The 25837-nt window shown below is 36.6% G+C and overlaps 1 protein-coding gene across 1 annotated transcript in view; it reads left to right on the forward strand.

The window, feature by feature from the left end:
- The window catches only part of LOC6031420 (protein timeless homolog), a 158445-nt gene that overhangs the window by 30479 nt on the left and 102129 nt on the right, over positions 1-25837 (forward strand). The gene's annotated exons all lie outside the window — the stretch shown is intronic.

The raw sequence follows: 25837 nt of genomic DNA on the forward strand, positions 1-25837 counted from the left end.
CTTTAAAAAATGCGGCTTTGTTTAATAGATGGGTGCTTGTTGTCTCAACATTTGCAAAATAATTTCAACTGTCAAATTTTACAAAATACAGAATCTTACCGTAGGTATCTTGTGTTGTCAATCAATGCTGTATCAAATTGGGCTGAAAGATCATCGATTGTAATTGGACAGTGAACACTCAATAATATTTTGAACTGAATGTATTCAGATACCGTCAGTGGGGGTGACATTGGGTCTGGGGGGTGAGATTGGGTCAAAGTATTTTTTACGGATTTTACCATTTCTCAGGTACTTCTCAATGAAACTAAATTCTGTTAAAAGGGTTGTGCAAGGGACATCTTAAGATGACTTTTCTGAAAAAATCTCGTTCCTAAAACAAATCCTGTCATTTTAGCAGCTGTCTCAAGTTAAGGTACGTTTTGGCCAAAATGACCTCTCGAAAAAAACTTTTAAATTTTTGTTGAATTTGATCAAAAGTACCCAAATGTTTGAAAATCTCTACTTCAAACATTTTAGCATGTCAATACGATTCCCTCGAACAAGAAACACTCTTGGATGACTTGTTTTTACTATATCTTTGTATTTGAGCATCATTTTAGTTTCACGTAGTACTTGACCCAATGTCACCCTCTCTAGGGGTGAGATTAGTTCAATTTTCAAACGATTTCCATTTAAGGTAGAGTCCATCAACTTACACCATATTTTGGGAAAATGTTAGTAAAATATCTAAGAACAATCCTACGATAAAAGATTTTCGATGCCCCCCCCCCCCCGACTTTGGTCAGAGCCGAGGGACATAAACTTCAAAAAATATTTGCAACGGCTTTAAAGAAAAGTAATTTTTTTAGTTTTTAATAGGTATCTACAACAGCCTTCAAAACAACTTTTTGGTGGTTTGCAAATTGCTTTCATGTTTTAATGGCTGTGTCTGTTTTTTTTTTCAAACTTTATCAGCAGGGGTGGCAACCACATAAAACTCACTGATAACAAAAAAAGAAAGCACGGGGAATATCCTATAACTAACTGCCAGTTCGCCTCCCATAAAACATTAGATTATCGGCCAATAATAAAAGACTTATAGCCACATTGAAAATAAGTTTGCCGGAACGTGGACCGCACCATGTGTCGCTGATGTTTATAATATTTTTATTAAATTTTTATCATCATCCGCTCTGGGATTCTGCACGGATCGGAATTTGCACGCAAAAAAAGAAAGTTGAGTTTATTCTACCGGAACGCGCGGCCGGATAAAAGGGGTTGCAGGAATGGGGAGGCCATCGCCAGACGCCGGGAATCTCAACCGTCCGATCCGTTTAATCCCCCGGAATGGTAGACTGCTGCTGCTGCCTGTCAGACGGCGGATCAACGGTCGGACGGACGGCGAGCACGAAATTTCCCTTCATCCCGTATTCTGCTATGGTTGTTTCATTATGAAATTCATCAGAAAACAATAAAACATACCTCTGTACAGGGATAAAAAGCGATAAGCAGTACTGGATTGGGTTGGCTGGGAGCACTGCCAGAGGCGGGGTTGATTTTGGGATGGACTTATGAGGCGATGAAATACTTCGTAGTAAAAGCAAAGAACTGCAACGGTCCAAGTCGAGCGGAACGACGGTATGACGGGCCACATCCCGTAAGTAGGCAACGGAATGAGAAAAGAGCAAATTAACTGCCTTCCTCCCCCAGCACGTAAAAAGTTTCGAAGTTTTTGGACTGACCAGCTAAACTCGTTTCTGGCTTCAGGCCACATGCTGCGAAGCCGCTGGCCGCGGAGGTCAGCAAAGTTAAATTTCCACAATGAATTTCCGCCATGTTTCCGGTGGCCGTTGGTCCGACCGGCCACTTGCCACATTCTCACGACTTTGCACTCACCCACGATCGCTATCGCGAAGAGAGTTGGAAGTAATTAAATTCCGACCATCATGATATATGCATATCAACTGCAACAGGACCTGTTTTAGTTTTTTAGCGACTTTTGAAAATTAGACTATAACTTATGAATATCTACCAAGTTTTTGAAATGAAATTCAAATTAAATGCTTTGTTGATATCTTCTGCATGTGTGGATCAATCGGACCTCGCACTGGGCTCACAATCCAGAGGTCGCCGGTTCGAATCCCGAGGCAGACGCAAAAATTCTAATTGTTAATATAGGTATTCGGTGCCCTCTCCCCGTACCATACCTTCACACTTAAGAGACCCGGGAGGCGGAGTCTTGTCGTAAAAAGAACGATATACGCCTGTGGATCGGTTGATGAAACCGCAAGGTTTAAGAGGGCCACATTATAAGGTGTTCATCGATTCCGTTTTTCCGATATTTTTATCATTATTTTTTATGCATTTTTTCAATATTCCATCACCATTTAAGCGCCACCCCCTCCCCACCCCCTTTGTCACGCTTTTCCTATACTTATAACATGCAATGTCACACTAGCTCAGAAACCCTCTAGAGCGTGACATACTTTATGGATGACGCCTATGCAGATAGGACCTTTTGAAAATTTAATCTAGAAATATAAGACATCGTAATTTTTTTGTGTGATTCGATTATCCAAAGACCCTGATTAAAGCAGCTAGGCCTACTACGTTGTATTAATCACACAGAGGATTCTGTGATCGGAAAACATTTCACAAATTCTGCTGGGGAGGAAGGCTGCGCGAACATGCCGTTGCAATCATGCAATGACACACATGCTCTCCGAAAACAAATTGAACTCAAAGAGAATACATAAAAATCAATCATGCGGTACCGCTGCCTGATGTACATACCTGATCACACGACAGTATCAACTATTCAATATCAAATTATTGAATAACTTGACTTTCTAAAACAAAATCAATTTAGTCTCCTCCAAAAGAACACACATAATCTCGCAGTTTATATCTAGTGTCAGCAGCATGATGATGGCGCGCAAACATTTGCAATTCAATTAAGTTTTAATTTTCAATTACTGTAGCGCAAGCTTGATCCCGCTTATATCGCATCGACATATTGACGTGATTGCTACGGCTGCTGGGTACTCTCTTCTACTTCATAGCATCGTGATTCATCATATTTCTATCAGATGAATAGAATTCGTTGACAAACCATGATCGGCTCACTTTATACGTACTTTCAAGTATCTATGCTATTCGCAATTTTTCATCTAGAAAATCAACTAATTGAATAGTTATTTCAATTTTACAGCTAAATATACTTCCCTCTCAAATTATTCAAGAGACAAGTAAATTAACCTTACTTTTCTCAGCCTAGGGCAATGACTCTATCATCCAAACGGCTGCCCAGCTTCCCAGAAAGTCACAATTAAAATTTTCCAATTAATTTAATGTGTTGTCATTTTCTGGTCTGCTGGTCGTTCGTTCTCGTTCCGTTTTCGCAAAATTTCCATATCTGCTCTAGGGCGGCTCCGGGATGGATGAGGCGACGTTGATCAAATATTCTCCGAAATAGAAATGAACAAGTTTTTGCCTCGCAGCTCATCGGGGAAATGGTTTATTGGCTTGGTTTGTGAAATAGGGTGGCGGTGTTGTTGCGAGGGATACTAGCTAGTTTGAAAGTTTTGTGAGCATAGTAATTCAATATTCAACAAGGGTTTCGATTCCGTCGCCGACGTTGGCAACTTAGTTTGCTGAATAATTTAGTATACAATACAGGGTAGGAATGATTTCATAAAATGGTGACCATTTAGTTATGAGAGGAATTGCAGACAACTAATCAATATCAGGTTGCCAAACCAAATTGCCATATAACCTTATTTTATGATGCCTCACTTAAAGAAATAACCTCTTTTGCTATGTTATTTTACCTCAATTTATGGGATTAAAGTGCAATTACACAAAATGATGTAAATTTACAAATTTTTCGAGGTAAGTTAACATTCCCAGATGTAACATTACTATGATTTTTTGTCTGTGTGATTTCCGAACAGACCCCCTTCAATTTAAAATATAGGATCAGAATAAAAACTGAACTGTTTGTGTGAATCACTTGATTTTCTTAGCCCTGGTACTACCGATTTTGGTTGGGTTGGTGGCATACGGTTTGGCTTGGGGTAGCATTAGATCTTCTTATAAATTATTAAGTTGGGTAAAAAGTATAAAAGCCATGCCTAAAAATAACTGTCTCTAGATCGGCTTTCAAATGTAACACCGACACTCGTTAAGGGTGTTTCTCAGGAACTGATGAAAATACTTATGAATGGTTTGCAGATCTGCCAAAACTGTCCAGTGTCCATGTAAATCGCAAATATAGATAAAACAAATTTCTGTACTTTTTAAATAATAGGTGGCAATGCTTTCCTGAAACATAGTACCTTAATAGTAGTTTGTGCAACAAGTTGCAAAGAGGATTTTTCAGCACGAGTCGTACATTTATCCAACGAGGTTCAACGACTGATAAATACGACGAGTGCTGAAAATCAAGTTTTGCAACGAGTTCCATGCAGCATTTTTGCAATTCCAAAAACACCCATTGAGTGAAAGTTAATGTCAAATTTTCATGTATTTTGTCAATAAATCGTTTAAATAAAAAAATGTTGAAAAGTGTTACTCTTTAAGCATTTATTTTGAAACGTGTTGCTATTCGATTTTGTTATTTTGGTACAGATAAGTAGGCTATTTCGTCGTTCAAGAATGTAAGTAGTTTCACGACGGAATTGCAAAATGGAATTTATTGAAACTTTTATGGCCAGATTTGTAAATTCGGATGAGAATGACTTGGTATTTTGTTGAGTAGTAAAGTTTGATGATCTGAAAACCCTGTTTTGAGATATTTATGAATCTTAATAATGTGGCTTCTAGTTATCATATTTACGATACAGTAGAATAATAGAGGTTTTAAAAAAGTTGATTTGATTACAATGACTAGCAAAATTTCTGCGCAGGTTCAACTGGAGGGGAAGCGTGAAGTTTTGTGTCCCCAGAATCACGTGCATTTTGAATTTTTCAAAAATATTTAGTCTGGGTCGAAAGGATTTTCTCCAATGTTTTTATGGAGAATCAGTGCTGTTCGCTACTCCCACCACCATTGCATGCATTTTTTGGATTTTATGCAACAGCGACGAACCGCCCTAATTCACCATACAAACTTTGGAGAAAAACCATTCGGCCAAGGCTAAATATTTTTGAAAACTTCAAAATGCACGTGATTCTGGAGACTCCAAACTTCAAGCTTCCCTTCGAGTTTAGCCTGCACAGTCATTTTTGTAAATTTTTGTTGGTCAGTGTTACACAAGAGACCGCTAAACCAAATAAATTGGAATTTCATATGCAATTGTAAACTTTAAATAGTTGACTTATTCTTTGCCAACTCTTAAGAAATCAGAAACCGTTATCCCGACCCTCTTCAATTTGCGTGAAACACAAAAAAAAACTGTTTTAAACTTCTACCATTTTTCGTTACTCGTCTGCACCCAGAACTGGGCATCGGCATACGAGAGAATAAAGAGCACGATTCGGTAGTAAAATGGTACTGTGTGCGGACGGAGAGGATAAATCCCGAAATTACCGAGAGTACTTTACTCATGGGTTCATCTTCAAACAAGTTCATTTATCAAAAAAAAAGTACCGGTATCGAGACTCGAACCCAAAACCTTCGGCATATTGAACCGTGCCTTTGCTGTATGGGCCACCGCGGTTCGGTGACTAAGTGGCGATCATGTGTCCATATAAGCCACTCAATAGGATGAACTGTTCCAATGAACGGATGAACACGCGAGAGGACTATACTCTCGCAATATAGCACTTTCCTCACGTTTTTTTTTCGTAAGGACTATCCTCTCGTTCTTTAACTTTGGGTGTGTAAAACATTTTGGGGCACGTCATTTTATGGGTAATTTAATGTATTTTTTGATTCAATAACAGCAATAGCAAAAGCAAAGACCCTTTCTCATTTAGAACAACATTTTTCATTTTAAAATTTCGTGTTTTTGTAACTTTGAAAAATACTTTTTTCAGACCAATTTTTATGGAAATCAAAGAGGAGTCGAGGCAAGTGCTGTGTGAGTTGGCGGGAATGACCCTAATAATTTACTTTAAAATCATTTATTAAATAAAAACGTAAATATGTAGGGGAGAGTAGGGAGACTTGATCCCCTTTTTTTGTATCGCACATAACTTTGTCAATTTCTCACAAAACTATGATCTTTTTGCATGAATTGAAAGCTTGAACATTCAACTATGTTTGGCTGATAAGGGTATTTCATCAGATAAACTCTTCGAATCATGCCAAGCGTTTTAAAAAAATATTTTAAAGTGGCATTTTCAAAATGTTGCGGGTAATTTGATCCCCCTTTAAACATTTTGAAAAAATCTTAAGCAAAATATTTTTTATTCATCCAAACTTTTAATTTTCTATAAGTTACAGCAATTTCACATTAAACCTGTACGTTTATGTTCACAATATAACAATTTTAGCATGCAAAATATTTAAAAACTTAAAATTTTCTTTTTTAGACCAAAATTGAGCATGTTTACAAAAGCTGGTAATTTTTGTTTACAAAACTTTTGAAAAATGGTGTAATTTATGTACAACTATACTAAAGGAAACTATGTACGAAACCCCAGCTCAATTAATTAATCTTGAGGCTGATTCCAGTGACTGTAAAAATGCAGGGATCAAGTCTCCCTAAACGTACTTTTTTAAACAATTGTTTGCAAAAATAGTATGACGATAAATTTAACGTCAAATGCGTAAGGGTTTTGGAGTTGATATGTTTATGAAGCAATTCATGTATAGAAAATATTTTTTTAAATAATTTTTGAGTGTTTTCTATACTTATCAAAACAAAGAAAAAAGATCTCTTGGAAGTTTTTTGCAGCACTTTTTCGAAAAATGTGTGTAGCTCAATCTAAACATTTTTTATTTTTTTTTCTTTGTTTTCTACAATGAGTTTTAGTCAATTTCGCACAACTTTCTAGAACAAAGCTAAGTGTTTTACCCACATGCTGACGAGATACAGGCTTGGGATCAAGTGTCCCCGGGGATCAAGTCTCCCCACTCTCCCCTAACTATTTTTTTAATTAGCTAAGCATGATAACATAGGAATCAAAACATGTGTTGATTTGATATAATAATAATATACGATAGACCACCATACTGCCCCTGAACGCATAAATGTCCCATGAGCATGAGCATGAGCATGAGAGACCACCCATGGTTGTCCTTCTCCGTTGCTGAACAGGACCGTAATCTCCTATCAATACAACTGACCATACGCTTAAACGATCTAATGGTGTTTCCCTTATCAACAGCATGTATGAATGCGTTGAAAAGATAAAACATCAAGATCATTAAAACTAGATCTGAAGCAAATAGGTAACAGTCATTGGCCACCAACGGCGCCCGCCATGTCAGTTTGTAGATCTCGAGGGGATTGGGACGGGAATGTTAGTTAGCACAGGTTGCTACAAAGGGTGGGTTCTATACGATATCCACACCCCCACGTGTGCCGGAAAACTACTTCTACTTGGGATTTTGTTAGTGGGAAAGGGTAATGGCCAGGATTCATCATAGAGGATGATGATGCGACCCAATAATCAATGAATTTTGTTTAATGATGTGATGTATTATGCATTCTCAAGGCAAACAGTCGGATGATGCGGATGAGATTATTCCCGGTTATTTGGTGTTGAGTTTAGCATAAATGATTCAATCTTAGACAGCCGGCTGTGGAAAGATAAAACCAAATAAAATGCGAAAACGCGAAATCGTCCGGGTCGAAATACACACACAATCGGGGGGAAAACAAAGACGGAATCGGCAACGAAAAACCGGCGTGTTAACCGCGACCCGCACCGTTCGAATTCTCCAAAGCAACTCATACTGCCCCTGATCGCATAAATGTCCCATATGCATTTTCATCGATTTCGAGTTATTGATGGAGTTTTGTTCAAAATTGGAGCCTATAACATCCAGTACTTTGTTCTAGAAATCAGGAGGAAATCCTGTTTTTTCGCGAAAACTTAACACGTAGCCTTATGTATGGGACAAACTTCTAATGCGTTTTTCTCAGCCTGCTGTTTTTGCATATGGGACATTTATGCGAACATGGTCCTGGGTTCGATTCCCATCTGCTCCCAACGAGAAAGTATAGGAAATATAAATCTTGAAACTCTGAACATGAACGAAAAATCAAAGTCGCTCGGGTCGGGGTTCAATCCCCCGTCCTTTGGATTAGTATGCAAAAATGCTAACCACTATGCCTTCGCGACTTAGTGAGCTATGACTGGAATTAGAAATACTGTTACTATCAACTATATACGCGCTGGGTCCTTGTCCATTTGACAAGGGTTCGGAAGTTCTAAATAACGTTTGAATCCGATTGGTCCAAACGTTCTTCAGGGCGGGGCTTGTCGATAAAGCTGAAGTACCTCGCGCTCGGCTAGCCAGCGTAGAAATGGGTCACCGAAGCTCGGCTGAGCTAACACCTTCCAATGCCTATGCGAGTTATTTGCATGTATAGAATGTAGATCTAAAAATACATGGAAACAACTCAATTTGTAAGAAGCGACCGCGTGGTCCCGTTTGGTTGGTTGCACACACACACACACACACACACACACACACACACATGGGACATTTATGCGAACATGGGCAGCAAACAATTTGGAATTCTATATGCAATAGGATGTAACAAAAATGACTTTTTGGTGGGCATTCAAGGGTTTGTTCCGGTGGGCATACTTAGCCCAAATTCAAAATATGAGCTTGATTGGACGTAACAGGAGCTGACGCATTGCAATTGAATTTTAAATGGGATTTAACCCTTAAAAAAGTTTTTTTTTTTTTTCAAAAATGTCCCTTTTTGAGTCATTTTGGTCATTGAAGCGTTTACATCATTGGCGTGTAGGCCAGATCCTTGCGCATCTTTTGGTATATATTACATTGAAATTCGGAGCACCCTGGAGCTCGGTACAGACCTCCAATTTTTTTTTTCGAAAAATTGACCCAGCAAAATCAAATGGCGTCAAGGGCATCGTGAGGCACGACGCATATCTTTTTGCCGGGCCGATTTTTCGAAAAAATGCCTAATTTTGAAGGTCTGTACCGAGCTCCAGGGTGCTCCATATTTCAATGTTATATATACCAAAAGATACGCAAGGATCTGGCCTACACGCCAATGATGTTGAAAATAAACACTTCAGTGGCCAAATGGACGTTTTTGAAAAAATATTTTTTACGGGTTACATCCTATTTAAAATTCAAATGCAAAGCGCCAGCTCCTGTTACGTCCAATCAAGCTCATATTATGGATTTGGGCTTAGTATGCCCACCGGAACAAATCCTTGAATGCCCGCCAAAAGTCATTTTTGTTACATCCTAATATGCAATCAACTATTTTTTCAAAACTAGGATTTAAATGTATCTTCGAATTTCTAATTAAACAAGCATGAAATGACGTAAGTTAAAATAATTAGACAGCCTCCCGTTCTCGTATTTTGACCCGTTCCACAACTTTTGCAAATTGGCACTTTTGTCACTTCGGCACCGTAATCCGAGCTTGACGCCAACGCCGTGATTCACCACTTAACTCCCATCTGGAAACTTTGACGCCAAAGCCATCCATTATCACACACACACATCACAAGACAGTACACGAACCGGTAAAGGAACGGTGTTGCTCTTAAAACTTTTAATGAACCTCACTCAAAACGTCAAACACCTAAACTAATCCTTTAGCGACCAAACTCCGTACTTTGCTTCCGTAGCTTTTGCCAGTCCTGTTACGGAGAAGGAGAAAGCATTTCATCAAGTCGTTGCCGTGTTTCCCAACAACTTCCCGCTCAACTCAACTCAGCTCAGCTTCATATCTGTCGAAGGTTGTTATTTAACTTTTGCGTGTGCATTTGAAGTGTATATCGTCAAGGCGAACTTTCCGCAACTGCGACTGTAACTACTCTCCAGAAAGGGCACGGAACATCCGGAATCTGCTTCTGGAATCCGGCGTAATAAGCGATAAGTTCGATACCAGGCTGTTTGCTTTCTGTCCCGGGTCAATTCTCGCGGAAAGACGAGCAAGTTCACTCGATTCCCTGCCAAACTTTGATCAATTCTTAGAACACGAACGACGAATTTTGCCATCCCATGTGGTGGGAATGTGCGGATTTCAAAAGTTTTCCCGCGTGGGAGGTTCGGCACGGAAAGGTTGAACGTGGAAGTTTCAACATTTGATTGGTTTACTTTCCACGAGGTTGGCAATTTCGAGCAAAACTTCAAATCGTTGCATCAGAACTTTCAAATATCGTCAGTGACAGGAAATAAATCCTATCATTTTGCTAGATTTCATAAACTCACACTTTCCACGTTCATCATCCGGCTGATTCCGGGAAAAGTTTGAGCCACGCATTTCTTTCTCCACGAGCAGCAGGATTGAATGAGCCAATCACGGCAGTGATTTATGTAATGGACCACATTGATGTTGCTGAAGGATTCCTAGAATCCGATTATTTGTTGAGGCTTTTGCCTGGTGACGTTCAGCTCACGAGTCTGATATAATTTGATTTTTCCTTACAATCTAGTGATTCACATTGAATTAAAATAATGTATTAAGCTCGATCGAACATTTGTTGTGAAGTTCCAACAGTTAAGTAATGCTTAAGAATGCTATTTTACACAAAAAAATAAAATAAAAATCAAATAGTTGAAAAAAGATTACACCTTCAGGAAAGTAATTCTGCAGAAACTGTTATTCGGGTTTCGTTGCAATTAATGACAGCTTTCGTATCAAAATATGCATAACAAAAACAATCACCAATTAATTGTTAACTTAACATTTTTTCTAAACTTGACAGAATCCAAAACATAAATATTTATGAAACTCAAAATAGTGTACCGACTTTTAAACGTTAAAAACATAAGCCTCACAAAGCGTTTCAAATGACAGGCTGGTATTGCTCCAAATTAGCTGTTCCATTGTTTGTCAAAACACGCGCAAATGTCCCCCTTTTTCCCGCCAAAAAACGATGTTTTGTTCCTCCCAACGGGCTGGAAATAAACCTTTTAGCTGTTGGAAGAAAACTTCGTCCTGCTTCTTGCTCGCTCTCTTATTTATAGAGGTGTCGCTTATTAAATCCTTGTCACGTTCTTGGCTGCGGCTCGATATTTGGGCAATTTCTGGGGCGGTTTTTCCTCCATTACTTGGTACGTGGCGTGAATGCCGCCGCACTCTGGGAGAGAATTCCCACGAAAACAAGCCCACGAAAATCTGTTCAACGGTACACCACCGTTTGAAGGGGAAATTATAATATCAAGTGACTGGGCGAGAAACGGACGTTGATTATGTTGTCGAACAAGAAATTAAGTAGCAATTGAAGAGACTCCAGGGTGATGGAAAAAGAAAAACTTTCTTCCAGGAATCGCACCAAATAGGCAATTTCAGTCCATTAAGTCGAATGGCTTTATGGTCAACGATGGCCACGATCTTTAATTTTGCTTCCGAGAGAAATGGGACTTTGCGCTCCAGTTGTTGATGGGCACATTACTTTTCCGCGCGGAAAGTCCTTCGCGACGACGGTCGTAACTTTCATTCTGGTTGAAATTATCTAGCAAAAACTGCCTGCTACCACGCGCGCATCAGACCGGCTGGAGAAAAATTTTATCTTCCTTGAAACGATTTGTATGTAAATCAAGTAACAGATTGCCTTCGCTAGAAACTCGCACGCGGGCAAATTTTCTTTTGAATATCAAATATTACCGGAATGAGGGTGGTGGAACCGTCACCAAATCTCGTCCTCTTTCCCTCCTCCTGCAATTGCTGATTTTAAGCCACACTAAATAATAGACTTATCCTGCCAGCTTTGGTTGGCAGATAGTCTGCTACACTGAACGACAGCAGAAAGTCATGGGCGCGTAAAACTAGCTGTCGGAACCGCTCAAACATCTTAAAGAGTTGTATTTAAAAAATAGCTAAAAGACGACGAAAGAAATCCGTTTAAAAGTGGTAGTAATGTAATTTGCAGCGTAAAAATACCTACATGTTACATAAATAAAAATTTAAAAAAGTTTGCGCGAGCGATGTTACCATCTCAATTTTTGTTGTCGATGTTTTTATAGTTCAGGCTCTGGTGGAGGAGTTCCTTGGTAGGATCGGAAGAAACCCGTATAATGACCATTCGAATAGGCATCAACCTTCGTAATTCTTGATACTGGACATATCATTTCATCATATTCGTGAATGTTCTTTGTCATTCTGATCATGTCAATGACATAACTACTTGAACCTTTGCCTTCCTCACTGAGAAAAGCTATAACCATTATACTGGCTCGTCGTTATACGGACACAAAATAAAATGATCAAATCCAACCGGAACAATTTTTTCCGGTGCCTTTATGGCCTCAAACATCCCCCTAAAATTTGGAACCGATTGATTGCGTTCACATTTTGCGCATTAAATTATAATTTTGTTTGAAAATTTATACCGTCAGTGGGGTGACATTGGGCCTGGGTCCGGTTCTTCTAAGTTCTGTTAAAGGGTTGTGTGGGAACATCTTAAGAGCGAGTTTTTCACCAATGTAACAGGTCGCATCGAGTTGCTCCGATTTGGATGAAACTTCAGCGTTTGTTTGTCTATGCATGAGATGAACTCATGCCAAATATTCTCTAAAGGGAAAGGGTAAACGGGCTTTGAAGTTTGAGGTCAAAAAAACATAAAAATCTTAAAATTGCTCGCATTTCCGTAAAACTTCATCAATTCCAACTCTCTAGATGCATTCGAAGGTCTTTGAAGCACTTCAAAATGTGCTATAGACATCCAGGATTGGTTTGACTTTTTCTCTTAGCTTTTGCAAATTACTGTCAAAAATGGATTTTTAAAACCTTAATATCTTTTCCAACAGCCTCCAACACCCATACTCCCATAGGTCAAAGATAGGTAATTTCATGGACTATAATCCTATTGTATTAACTTTTTGGCCAATTGCAATTTTTCTCATAGTTTTTCGATTTTTCTACAACAAACATTTTACAATGTTAGTTTTTGCCCTGTAGGCCTCCATAGCAGCATTTTTTGGTTTCAATTTTGTCATATTCGGAATCCTCGGACAATTTCACGTAAATTAGAAGCATTGGAGTTGTAAATTTGATTGGAAAAATTGCCATTTAGAATGAATTAAAATATTTTTTAACAATTTGTTGGATTAGGGGTAAAACAGGTTTTCGCCTACTTGATACAGCATTTGACGTATTCATCATAGGGTAAATAAAATCGATTTCTTTTTTCAAAAATGTTTTATTTAATTATTTTTTAAATCAAATTTACAATTCCAATACTTCTAACTTACGTGAAATTGTCCGAGGATTCCGAATATGACAAAATTAAGACCAAAAAACGCCGCTATGGAGGCCTACAGGGCAAAAACTAACATTGTAAAATGTTTGTTGTAGAAAAATCGAAAAACTATGAGAAAAACTGCGATTGGCCAAAAAGTTAATACGATAGGCTTATAGTCCATGAAATTGCCTATCTTTTGACCTATGGGAGTATGGGTGTTGGGGCTGTTGCCAAAAGTTATTAAGGTTTTCAAAAAATCAATTTTTAACAGTAATTTGCAAAAGCTATGAGAAAAAGTCAAACCAATCCTGGATGTCTATGGCTCATTTTGAAGGGCTTCAAAAGACCTTTCGAATGCATCTAAGAGAGTTGGAATTGATGAAGTTTTACGGAAATGCGAGCAATTTTAAGATTTTTTATGTTTTTTTGACCTCAAACTTCAAAGCCCGTTTTACCCCACTTCCCTTTGTCGTAGAGGGCTCATATTTAGCATGAGCTCATCTCATGCATAGACAAACAAACGCTGAAAGTTTCATCCAAATCGGAGCACCTCGATACGACCTCTAGAACAAACCGAGCAATATTTACAAATATTGCCTCTTAAGATGACTTCGCTGAAAAATCTGAGATTGGGTCAATTTTCAAACTATTGGCATTTAAGGTAGGGTTCATCAAAATCCACCATATTTTGGAAAAATGTTACTAAACTATCTAGGAACAAATCTACGTTGAAATATTTTCGGTGTTATTTAAATTGTTTTTGTTATTAAGAAATGACGAGAGGTGTATTGTTTTTGACCCATAGTCATCCTCAAATATTTTTATTTTTTGTTTTGAACCAAAATACCAGTTTTACTCAATACCGTTAAAATTGAGAAAATCCACTAAAACATACGGAAGACCTTTCCAAAGTTTCTAAAAATTTAAAGATCTGGCAACCCTGTCAAAAAAACGGAATCGACGTTAACACCTTATAATGTGACCTTCTTAAACCTTGCGGTTTCGCCAACGGATCCACAGGCATGTATCGTTCTTTTGCGACAAGACTCCGCCTCCCGGGTCTTCTAATTGACAAAAAAAATTGTACCAGTCTCATCGAAACTATAAAAATATGGTTTTAAAATGAGGAAGAATATTATGCCCCATTTGCACGGGCCAGTTATAACCGTTTTCAAAACCTCAAAACTCTGTCAAAGTTGTATGAGTTAAAACCTTGTTTATATTTTAAAACCACCAATAACTCGTCCGTGCGAATGAGTATTATTGTCTAAGACATTTTGTATTATTTTTGCAACATTTGCTTTAAAATCAATTTCATTGAATTTTGTAACTTTAGCATTCTGTTTTGTATCCCTCTTTCATGTAAGCCACTGATGGAACATAATATATATATCCCAGATTTGAGCACCATGGTTTTCTTGAAAAATTCCAGCGCTGATATGAAGAAGACGACGTTTTGGGCTGACATAACTCCCCGATATGGAAGCATCCATCGAACATGACGGCCATCGACGACGACGACGACGTCAATGATGATGATGACGACGCCGGATTAAGCTACACATTGCTGTACACTCTGCTCGAAATCCACCCAACCGCACCACCACCACCACCCACCCGGTTATGCTCCTCGAAACGCATCCTCAAAAAAGCAAACGAACCTCCCCCGGATCCGGATCAAAACGGAAAACGATGAAGTGTACGACGATGATGAACTTTCATGAAGTAACCATAAATCAATAAAATAGCATATCACAGACAGCAAACACGAAATCGAGCGTTACACAGAGAAGACGCGATACTGCCTGCACTGGTGCAGCGACCTCAAATTTAAATCATTAAATTTGTCCATTTTTCGAACCTCACCACAGTTCTGACCATGCGCGCTTACGCAAGCATAAATAATTTTACCCGTCGACTCGCGTTGCGCGACAAATAATTAAGCTTATGTACAGGTGTGGATCATGAGTCATCCTCACCTGAAAAGCCCTTTATTAAATTTCGCCAATTGTTAGGCAATCAATAAAATGGTTAAGCTTTCAATTATGAATGTGCGATGTTATTCCACAGGGAAATTGGGGTGTGGCTTAACCAAATTCATTGGCATGTTTGTTCAATGGAGAATTCGACCTTCTCATTATTGACTTACATTTTTTGAGAATATTCGAGGAACATAATTTTGATATTCCAATAACATAATTTAAAGTTTCACGACAATGGTTCGAACCCATGACTTCCGATTTTGAGGTGTACTCACTACACCATACGGAAAGTCATGAAGAATTGCAGAGGTCTGCATAATTTAATTCATGAGGTTCATCGATGCTTCTCATCGAAACGGACCACTTTTAGTAGAACAAAATTTAGTAGAGTTTTCGGGGACTGACTATAAAAACCCCAAAATTCTTGAGGAGGGCAGTTAGTTCCAGAATTAGTTCCAGTCAGTTCCAGCCAGCTCCACTCCAGTGCAGTTCCAGTTCCAGAAGACGCCCCAGACCAGCCGGACCCGCCAGCAGCCACCAGTAGCAGAGGCCCCAGTCCAGCCGGACTTAGCGGTGGAGGCCGCAGTCCGCCGGGACTTAGCCGCCGTGAAGAGTCCGCCGGGACTTAGCCGCCGTGAAGAGTCCGCCGGGACTTAGCCGCTGTGAAGAGTCAACCAGGGACGTAGCAGAGTTCGGGTCTGGCATGGCTCGGCGCAGAGGTCTGGAGGACAAGTCTGGCTTCAACGTAGAGAATTGGCTCGACGAAAGTCTTAATGAATTTAGCAACAAAAAGTTGAGTGATGTGATCGTGCGCGTAGAAGTTGAAAGTGTTACCACAAAAATGTAATCTTTAAAAAAATGTAATACACAGATAAGTGATGTTTACTGATCTGTTTTGACTCTACAAGTAAATATCACAAAATCCTGAAAGCCTAAACCGCTCGGGCCGTTCAGGTGGTGACTAGCGGAAAGCAACGCTTTGTGTGTTTGGACACGCCATTATGATTGGACAGAACCGAGAGTTGAAAATGTGACTATGTGTGAAAGCTAATGAACAAAATGATTTCGCGAAGTAACAAACGGTTAAAATAGTGTAAAAAAACGTTAAATTGAAGAAAATGTTATGTGAGGAGTTCTAAGATGGAAGCAAATGTGCAGCAGTACGAGATGGAATCAAAACGGGCTCGACCAATGGCAGAAGCATCGAAAATTTCAAAACCGGCCAACGATGGACAACACTAGGGATTCAACAATGACGAGATCATCTGGATCAACTGGAGACGAAATTCAGCCGCATCGAACACCCAAGAAGACGACCATGGAAATCTGGCAGTTTAGGGTGAGTAAACAAAAGTTATACCGAAATTTGATGTAAATAGTTAAAAACACGCTTAAAAGGGTGCACAGCAACCAAGGAAGTTGTTGTCTTCTTATGCCAAAATTGACAAACTTACGGACCCAATCCTGCACAAATCTGATTGTAAAAACAGGCAAATTTTGTTGTAAATCACTTAGTAGACAGTACTTTAGTTTCGAAAATACTAAAATATCTGTAACAAAAATCTTGGTGCAAAAGCTCTTGTTGATGTGCACCGTTAAAGATGGCGAATTTGGAGATGACGGATTTAATCCAGCTTATTCCAGAATTTGATGGGTCATTAGACTCACTGGAGCAATTTGTAATATTAATAGATTATTATGCTGATCAAATTCCTGAAGGCGAAGATCAGAGTAAATTTTTAAATATTGTTTTTATGAAACTAAAATTTAAAGCAGCAGCACGTATTAACCGAATTTATGCAAGCACTTGGGAAGAAACCAAGGCAAACTTAATTAGAGAGTTTGGTATCAAAACTACTTTTGGTAGTATAATTGAACAAATTGAAACTCTGAAACAAGGACGGGATGAATCATTTAAATCATATGCAGGAAGAGTTCTTGACATAAAATACGAAATCATAAAAATTGATCAAAGTTACAACGAAAATTCATTTACAGCTTACTGCTTAAAAAGCCACTTTATAGTTGGAATTATAAATAATGAAATCAAAGCAATTGCCACTAATAACCGTCATATGAAGTTGGAAAATTTGCTAGAATTTTTAGAAAATGAACGAATTGACAGAGAGTCTTTAAGAACTCTCGAACAAAGGTTACTTGCTAGTACTGAAAATTCAAACCTTAATTTTGACAGAAAAACAGAAATTTCAGATACAATAAAAATACAAATTTTTATCAAAGAAATAATTATCAAGCTAACAAATTTTATGAATGTTATAAAACGAATACTGCAAAGAACACTTTTAAACGAACTTATACAAATAGTCGACGCAATAAAAATCAAATTCCAAATAATTTTAAAATGCAATTTAACGAATACATTCCACCACATGAAACATTAAAAATCAATTTCAATAATGATTCAATATTTTATGCAAATATTGCTACCTTGGCAAGGCCAACAAAATTTCACAAATTTATAATTGACTCCGCATCATGTAACAATTTTGTAAGATGGGATGTGGTTAGTAATATGCGTTTAACTAACATTGATTTCAACGATAGAATTTCCATTAGAGGAGTTCATGGAATAGCAGAAGATACAGTTGGATCTGTAAATATGATTTTAATTATAGGAAATTCAAAATACGAGGAAAAGTTCTACATTTTGAAGCATTTCGCTGATGATGCAATTCTTGGAGCACATTTTCTAAAGAAATACACCTTATATATTAGTCAAAGTTTCGACAACATAGTTTTACGAACGCCTGATACAAATAATATGCAATATAATAATCATGAAATGACCAATTTATATAGAATCAATGACATTGAAAATATAAACAAAGTAAATATGGCAGGTATTGAAGCAAATAGTTATGAAAATTTTAATACAAATTATGATGAAAATAATGGAAATAATTATGATAATGACAATCGCTACAATGGCAGAATCCAACCGTGCATTGAAGAGTATTATGACGATCAAATTGAAATTGATGATGATAACCAAGATTACCCAAAAGAGATGAATTTAGAAAATGATCGGGATTATGATGTGATTGAAAACATGAAGCATGAGAAACTTACAGGCAACGAAAGAATGAGAAAAATTTATGAATTGGTTAAAACAGACCACTTGAAAGGTGATATCAATCAAGAAATTAATAATATTTTACATGATTTTAATGAAATATTTTATTTAGAGGGTGACGAGTTGACTTATACCAATTTAACCATGCATGATATTGAGACAACAACTGAAATTCCAATTAACAAAAGACAATATAGATTTCCTGAAGCCACCAAGAAACACGTTGAAGAACAAGTGGAAGAAATGCTAAAATTAGGGATAATACGCCCAAGTAAAGTCCGTGGAATGCACCGGTATTATGCATCCCAAAGAAAGACTTAGACGCCGAAGGCAACAAACGCTACAGAATTGTAGTGGATTTTCGAGACCTAAATACAATTACTAAACCATTTGTGTATCCTATACCGCTTATTAGCGAAATTTTGGACAGTATTGGAGCTCGATATTTCTCAACCATTGACTTGAAATCAGGATTTTATCAAATCCCAATTAACCCGAAGGATGCTGCGAAAACCGCTTTTTCAACATTTCTAGGACATTATGAATTTTTAAGAATGCCAATGGGACTGAAAAATAGTCCATCAACATTCCAGAAGTTTACATTCACACTTATTTATGAAATACAACCAGTTAATGCGTTTGTATACTTGGATGATATTATTGTATTCGGTAGAACTATCGAAGAACACAATGAAAATTTATATAAAGTTTTGAATGCATTGCATGAACATAATTTAAAAGTTGAACCATCAAAATGTAAAATTTTACACAAAGAAGTCAGATATTTGGGTCATATTATTAATGAAGAAGGTATTCGACCAACTAGTGAAAATATTGATACAATCAAAAACATGAAAAGGCCGCAGACGATTAAAAATGTGAGATCATTTTTGGGAACTGTTAATTTTATGGAAAATTTATTCCAAACATTGCAGATAAACGTAAGCCACTTAATGCATTATTAAAGAAAAATGTGAAATTTATTTGGACAGAAGAATGCGAAAATGCTTTTGAAGAATTAAAAACTATTTAATTTCAGAACCAGTTTTAGTTAGACCGAACTACAATGACAAATTTGTTTTGACAACTGATGCTAGCGATTATGCTATCGGAGCAGTTCTTACTAATGAGAAGTCAAATGATCACCCCATCGCTTACGCAAGTCGTGCGCTTATCGGGGCTGAAAGAAATTATTTTACTATTGAGAAGGAACTACTAGCTATTGTTTGGGCAGTAGACCACTTCAAACATTTTATTTATAACCAAGATTTTATCGTTTACACAGATCATAGACCGTTGGTAGCTCTATGGCATTTGAAGGAAACTTCACCAACTTTGACAAAACTTCGTTTGAAAATCCAAGGCATTGGATGTGAAATTCGTTACAAGCAAGGAAAGGAAAATGTGGTTGCAGATTTTCTCTCACGTTTAAATAATGATGAAGATCATGCAGATGATAAACAAGCATCAAAATTAGTAGCAATTACAACTCGTCAACAAGCAAAACAAAATAGACAAAATATTTCAGATAATCAAAACTCAACAAATACTCCAAACAGACAGAATTCATCTAGAAACAATAATAATTGGAATAATAATATGAATGGACTTCAACAAATTGACATAAATTTAGATAATGACGATGATAGCAACGATAAAACATTTACCTACAAGGATTTCCAAGATACAGATATCGATTTTAACGTTTTAAAATTTTCTAAAAATATTATACCATTTGAACAAGCCGAAGCTACATTTATGATATTAAACAGTGTTACGGTACACAAAGAATTGAGTAAATACATTGACCTTCCACATGGTATTAAGGATTACACCAAAGAAAATATATTTGTATTCCCGCAAAAGAAAATTTGGGGTTTAATTTTGAATGGAACATATCGTTCAGCAGTTAAGAATGAAGAATTTTTCGATGGTTTATTTGAAAGCTTTAAAGATTATCCTGATTTTGCTAAAGATGCATCAGTTATACAAATTATTTCTCATAGAATATTTAAAACAGAGTTGGAACTAAACTTATTACGATTTTTTGCAATGAAACTTTCAAAGTCATTTACACTATATGCAACAGAAAATGAACGAATTTATGTAAAGCCAGAAGACAGAGATCAAGTGCTTAAAGATTTTCACGACGCACCGTTGGGTGGTCACGTCGGAGGTAAACGAATGATAAAAAGAATGAGTCCTCTATTTACATGGGAAAATATGCGAAGAGATGTTTTGAATTATGTAAAGCAATGTGATTCTTGTCAAAAGAATAAAATATGGCCAGCAAATAAGATGCCAATGAAAATTACGACAACATCGTATGAACCCTTTGATAAAATTTATATGGATGTGGTTATGTTACCAATTTCTAATAATGGAAACAATTGTGGACTTGTGATACAAGATGATTTAACAAGATTTTTGATTGTAGCTCCCATGGAAAACCAAGAAAGTGCAACAGTTGCTAGAACTTTTGTCGAAAACTTTGTTTGTAAATTTGGTGCTCCTAAAGAAGTTGTAACCGATCGAGGTACAAACTTTGTAAGCAAATTATTGCAACATACATGCAAAATATTACACATTAAAAAGATCGTTACAAGTGCATATCATCCTCAAGCTAATTTAGTAGAGAGATCAAATAGAGAGTTGAAAGTTTATTTACGAAATTTTATTGGCAAAGATCCACAATGTTGGGATGAATTAATACCATATTTTATGTTTGAATACAACACTACAGAAAATTCATCAACTGGATATTCTCCCTATGAACTTTTGTATGGAAGAAAAGCTACTATACCAAGCACAATTTATAAAATCAATGATTCAGATTTAAATTATGACGACTATATTTGTTCAATGAAAGATATATTCAAGGATGCTCATGAAACTGCTAGAAACAACTTAATATTGTCAAAAGAAAAGAAAGGAAATTTATGACAAAAAGACAAATGATTGGGTACCAATGTGGGGAGATAGAGTTTTGGTACAAATGGTACAAACAGGAATTGGTCAAAAGTTACAAAATAAGTGGCGAGGCCCTTACGATATCGTTAAATTTAACAGCGATCAAACGACCACTATTAAAAATGGCAACAAATTTGAAGATGTACATAATAATAGACTTAGAAAATACAATGATTAATATTAGATAAAGTTTTATGTCAAAATATACCAGTATGATTTTTTCAACAATATATATTGAAAATACCATAAAATTAAATGCTCCAATACAAGATAAAATATTTTAAATGATAATTACAGTACAATTAAATGGAATATAGATAAAAATTACGATGATTGAAATGAATGACATAGTATCATAAACGATTAATATCAAAAGACTACAATGAAGGAAAATATTTATTTTTAACACACGGGATTATTTATGTATATTGAACAAAAAAATAATAATAATATAAAACTTATTGAATTGATATGATTGATGAATTAGAAAAAAACGATTGTTATCAAGAGAACTAAATGAAAAAAAAATGTTACAAATACCGATTTTTTTTTATAGAAAAATAAACATGGCAAAATAACATATGATTGATTTAATATGATTAAATGATTGATGAATTAATGTTGAGTTAAACAAAATATGAATGATTATTATCAAAAATGCGCAAACAAGATGAATGTTATGAATTGGGGATGAAAGATAATTTTATAAATGATTGAATTTATAGGGAACATATTAAGAAAAATACCAGTACTGAGTTTATACATTTTTTTGAAAAACACGTGAAGCGATAATGATCAAATATAAACATAATAATGAAGCAGTGATGAAACACGTTAAAACAATTAAGAAGCTGTTGGGTTGCAATTTTGGGAATATATTTAATTGAGCTAAAATGGGTTAACAGGGTATAGAAAAAAAAAATGACGCAATTTTTAACTACAAATAAAACCAAATCAAACGGACTGAACAATAACGAAATTTCAACGACAGGCAAATGAAGATGGTGTGATTATTAAATGTTTCAAAACAACATGTATGCAAGTAAGAATGTGTGTGAGAATAATTGGACAAGGGACTGCAGCCCAGAATGATTGTTGAATGTAAACATGTGTTTTATAATTTACTTAACAATGGATTAAGAATATATTTTCAGACGTTTATACGCTAATACGAAGGATTTACAGGAAACCATTGGAAGACGATCAAGAAGACAATTTCAACAAGGACGAATATGGACTACAGCTCAAGGAAGGGTAAAACTTGTGAGTATATCATGGGGAATCTAAAAGATCGAAAAGAATGGTAAAAGTTCCGATCTAGGGATACATAAACTGATAAAGCAACGCCAAAGGGATTAAAAAGTAGACAATTGTACTCTATGGGGAGAGTTTTTATGTCGAATATAGCTTCAAAACAGTTGTAATCCATGGGGGATTCAATATGTTAAAACATTTCAAAACATTTGCACTTTACGGGGATAGTCAAATGAAAATTAAAGGGAATGGATAAATAACGCTTCAAGGGAAAATCAAGGGATAAAATAATGCTTCAAGGAAAAACACCTTTAAACTGATAAAATTCAGAGAAAAAATCAGAACGATATCATTAAAATGATAATTGAACCAACTAATTATCTTGCAAATTCAGCATTTTATTGCGAATTGCTCAAATAAACAAATTTATTGAATGGGTTTGACAAATTTGAAAACACAAAGTGACAGACAAGTTTCATAAAAAGTTGATATAACAGAAAGGATATTCTAACATGCGCAGTATTGCAATGACAAGATGATAGGATGTATAGATCAATGAAAAACTTTATAGAGTAATTTTTTATTCAAGTATAAAAATAATAGTCAATTAGAACTGATTTTTTTAGTATTGAAAATAATAGAACTGATTTCATATAAAAATATCAACAAGATTTATAAGATTGTAAGTAAATTTGATTTTCAATTTTGCACAGAAATTAAATGATAGGTTCCTGAAAATTATAAAATATTGTTCATGCGAAGAAAACAAGTAAGACATTTTGTGGGAGAAACAAAAGTAGAAACTGAAGTAAAATATGACAGAGACGGGAGACGAAACACAAGGATGATCGACGCGTTCGTATGCTGAGAGGTTCTACGCGTTCGTATGCAGAAGTTTGTGATGGCAAGATGGGGAGTGGCAAAGTCATGCGGGAGGTTGGACAGGTAACGGTGTTGATGTTGTTGTAAAGGTCATATCAATGAGGATCAAGTCGAATTAAAACGCAAATTTAGTAACGAAACATTCACGTAAAACAAATTACTAAATCGAAATGTGGAATTAAGCGAAGTAAAGATGATTGAAATGCGAAACATCAATTATGGAACAAAATGCAAGTTGAGATCATACTGCACGTCTGAAACTATTGAAAAGGAGAAGATCATGATAAACAAATGGTAACATCATCCGATGTCATTAATTTACAAAAGCCAAAGTTGCAAATTACACGAAAAGACAATTTTGGACTAACAACATGTCCTAAACATTTGATAAAAGAATTACATCAATCGATGACAATAATTTGAGAATGTCAAAGATGCAAAGCAACTGGAAAAGTCAATTTTGGATAAATATACTGGATTTACGAACAATTCACAATACTCAGCAAATGAGAAGTCAATGCACTCTCAAAACTGACCATAGTCAACTCACAGCTGGGTTATGAAGCATAATTCATGATGGAAACGACAATTGCACTAATCGACGAAATTCAACACCTTAGCCTCGAAAACTGATCAATTGACCAAGTCACTGTGGAATGAATAGCCTCACGATAAAGACGATTTTGATGGAAGACGACAACGATAACAACCAGCCGATCAACACAGTTCTACAACAACAACAAATTTTGCTTACAGCGGGAAAAATGCAATGATTTTTTTAGGAGAGATAATGAAAATTAATTTCAAATGCAAGTTTATTTAAATCAGTTTCAATGAAAATATTTTTAATAGAGAAGTTCAAAACAGTAATTCAAGTAATTTAACAGGACAGAAGATCAAAAGAGTAATGAAAATAATTTTACAGTAGAAAAATCAAAAGAACAATTATAAAGCAATTTACAAGAAAGCACAAGAAGAACAAATTGTAAACCGCGCGATCACTACACCCGACAATATTCTTTCCATAGATGATCATTTCTTTCAGACGATCATCTAGCTGATAAGTGTGGGGAGATTAACCGAACCAATTTTTTAATCAATTTTTATAGCCAGCCATTTAAATATTTTTATGATTTTTGCAAAGTAATTTTCACAATTTAAATTATTAACTTTGGGAATATTCTTCCAACCTACAAATAACTTTCGATAGATGTTCTTAATGCTTTTCAAGAATACAAACATCTAGCTGGTAAGTGTGGGGGAATGCAGCGACCTCAAATTTAAATCATTAAATTTGTCCATTTTTCGAACCTCACCACAGTTCTGACCATGCGCGCTTACGCAAGCATAAATAATTTTACCCGTCGACTCGCGTTGCGCGACAAATAATTAAGCTTATGTACAGGTGTGGATCATGAGTCATCCTCACCTGAAAAGCCCTTTATTAAATTTCGCCAATTGTTAGGCAATCAAAAAATGGTTAAGCTTTCAATTATGAATGTGCGATGTTATTCCACAGGGAAATTGGGGTGTGGCTTAACCAAATTCATTGGCATGTTTGTTCAATGGAGAATTCGACCTTCTCATTATTGACTTACATTTTTGAGAATATTTGAGGAACATAATTTTGATATTCCAATAACATAATTTAAAGTTTCACGACAATGGTTCGAACCCATGACTTCCGATTTTGAGGTGTACTCACTACACCATACGGAAAGTCATGAAGAATTGCAGAGGTCTGCATAATTTAATTCATGAGGTTCATCGATGCTTCTCATCGAAACGGACCACTTTTAGTAGAACAAAATTTAGTAGAGTTTTCGGGGACTGACTATAAAACCCCCAAAATTCTTGAGGAGGGCAGTTAGTTCCAGAATTAGTTCCAGTCAGTTCCAGCCAGCTCCTCCAGTCCAGTTCCAGTTCCAGAAGACGCCCCAGACCAGCCGGACCCGCCAGCAGCCACCAGTAGCAGAGGCCCCAGTCCAGCCGGACTTAGCGGTGGAGGCCGCAGTCCGCCGGGACTTAGCCGCCGTGAAGAGTCCGCCGGGACTTAGCCGCCGTGAAGAGTCCGCCGGGACTTAGCCGCTGTGAAGAGTCAACCAGGGACGTAGCAGAGTTCGGGTCTGGCATGGCTCGGCGCAGAGGTCTGGAGGACAAGTCTGGCTTCAACGTAGAGAATTGGCTCGACGAAAGTCTTAATGAATTTAGCAACAAAAAGTTGAGTGATGTGATCGTGCGCGTAGAAGTTGAAAGTGTTACCACAAAAATGTAATCTTTAAAAAAATGTAATACACAGATAAGTGATGTTTACTGATCTGTTTTGACTCTACAAGTAAATATCACAAAAATCCTGAAAGCCTAAACCGCTCGGGCCGTTCAA

This window comes from Culex quinquefasciatus, chromosome 1 (genome assembly GCF_015732765.1).
Source record: "Culex quinquefasciatus strain JHB chromosome 1, VPISU_Cqui_1.0_pri_paternal, whole genome shotgun sequence".
In the NCBI taxonomy this organism is placed as follows: domain Eukaryota; kingdom Metazoa; phylum Arthropoda; class Insecta; order Diptera; family Culicidae; genus Culex; species Culex quinquefasciatus.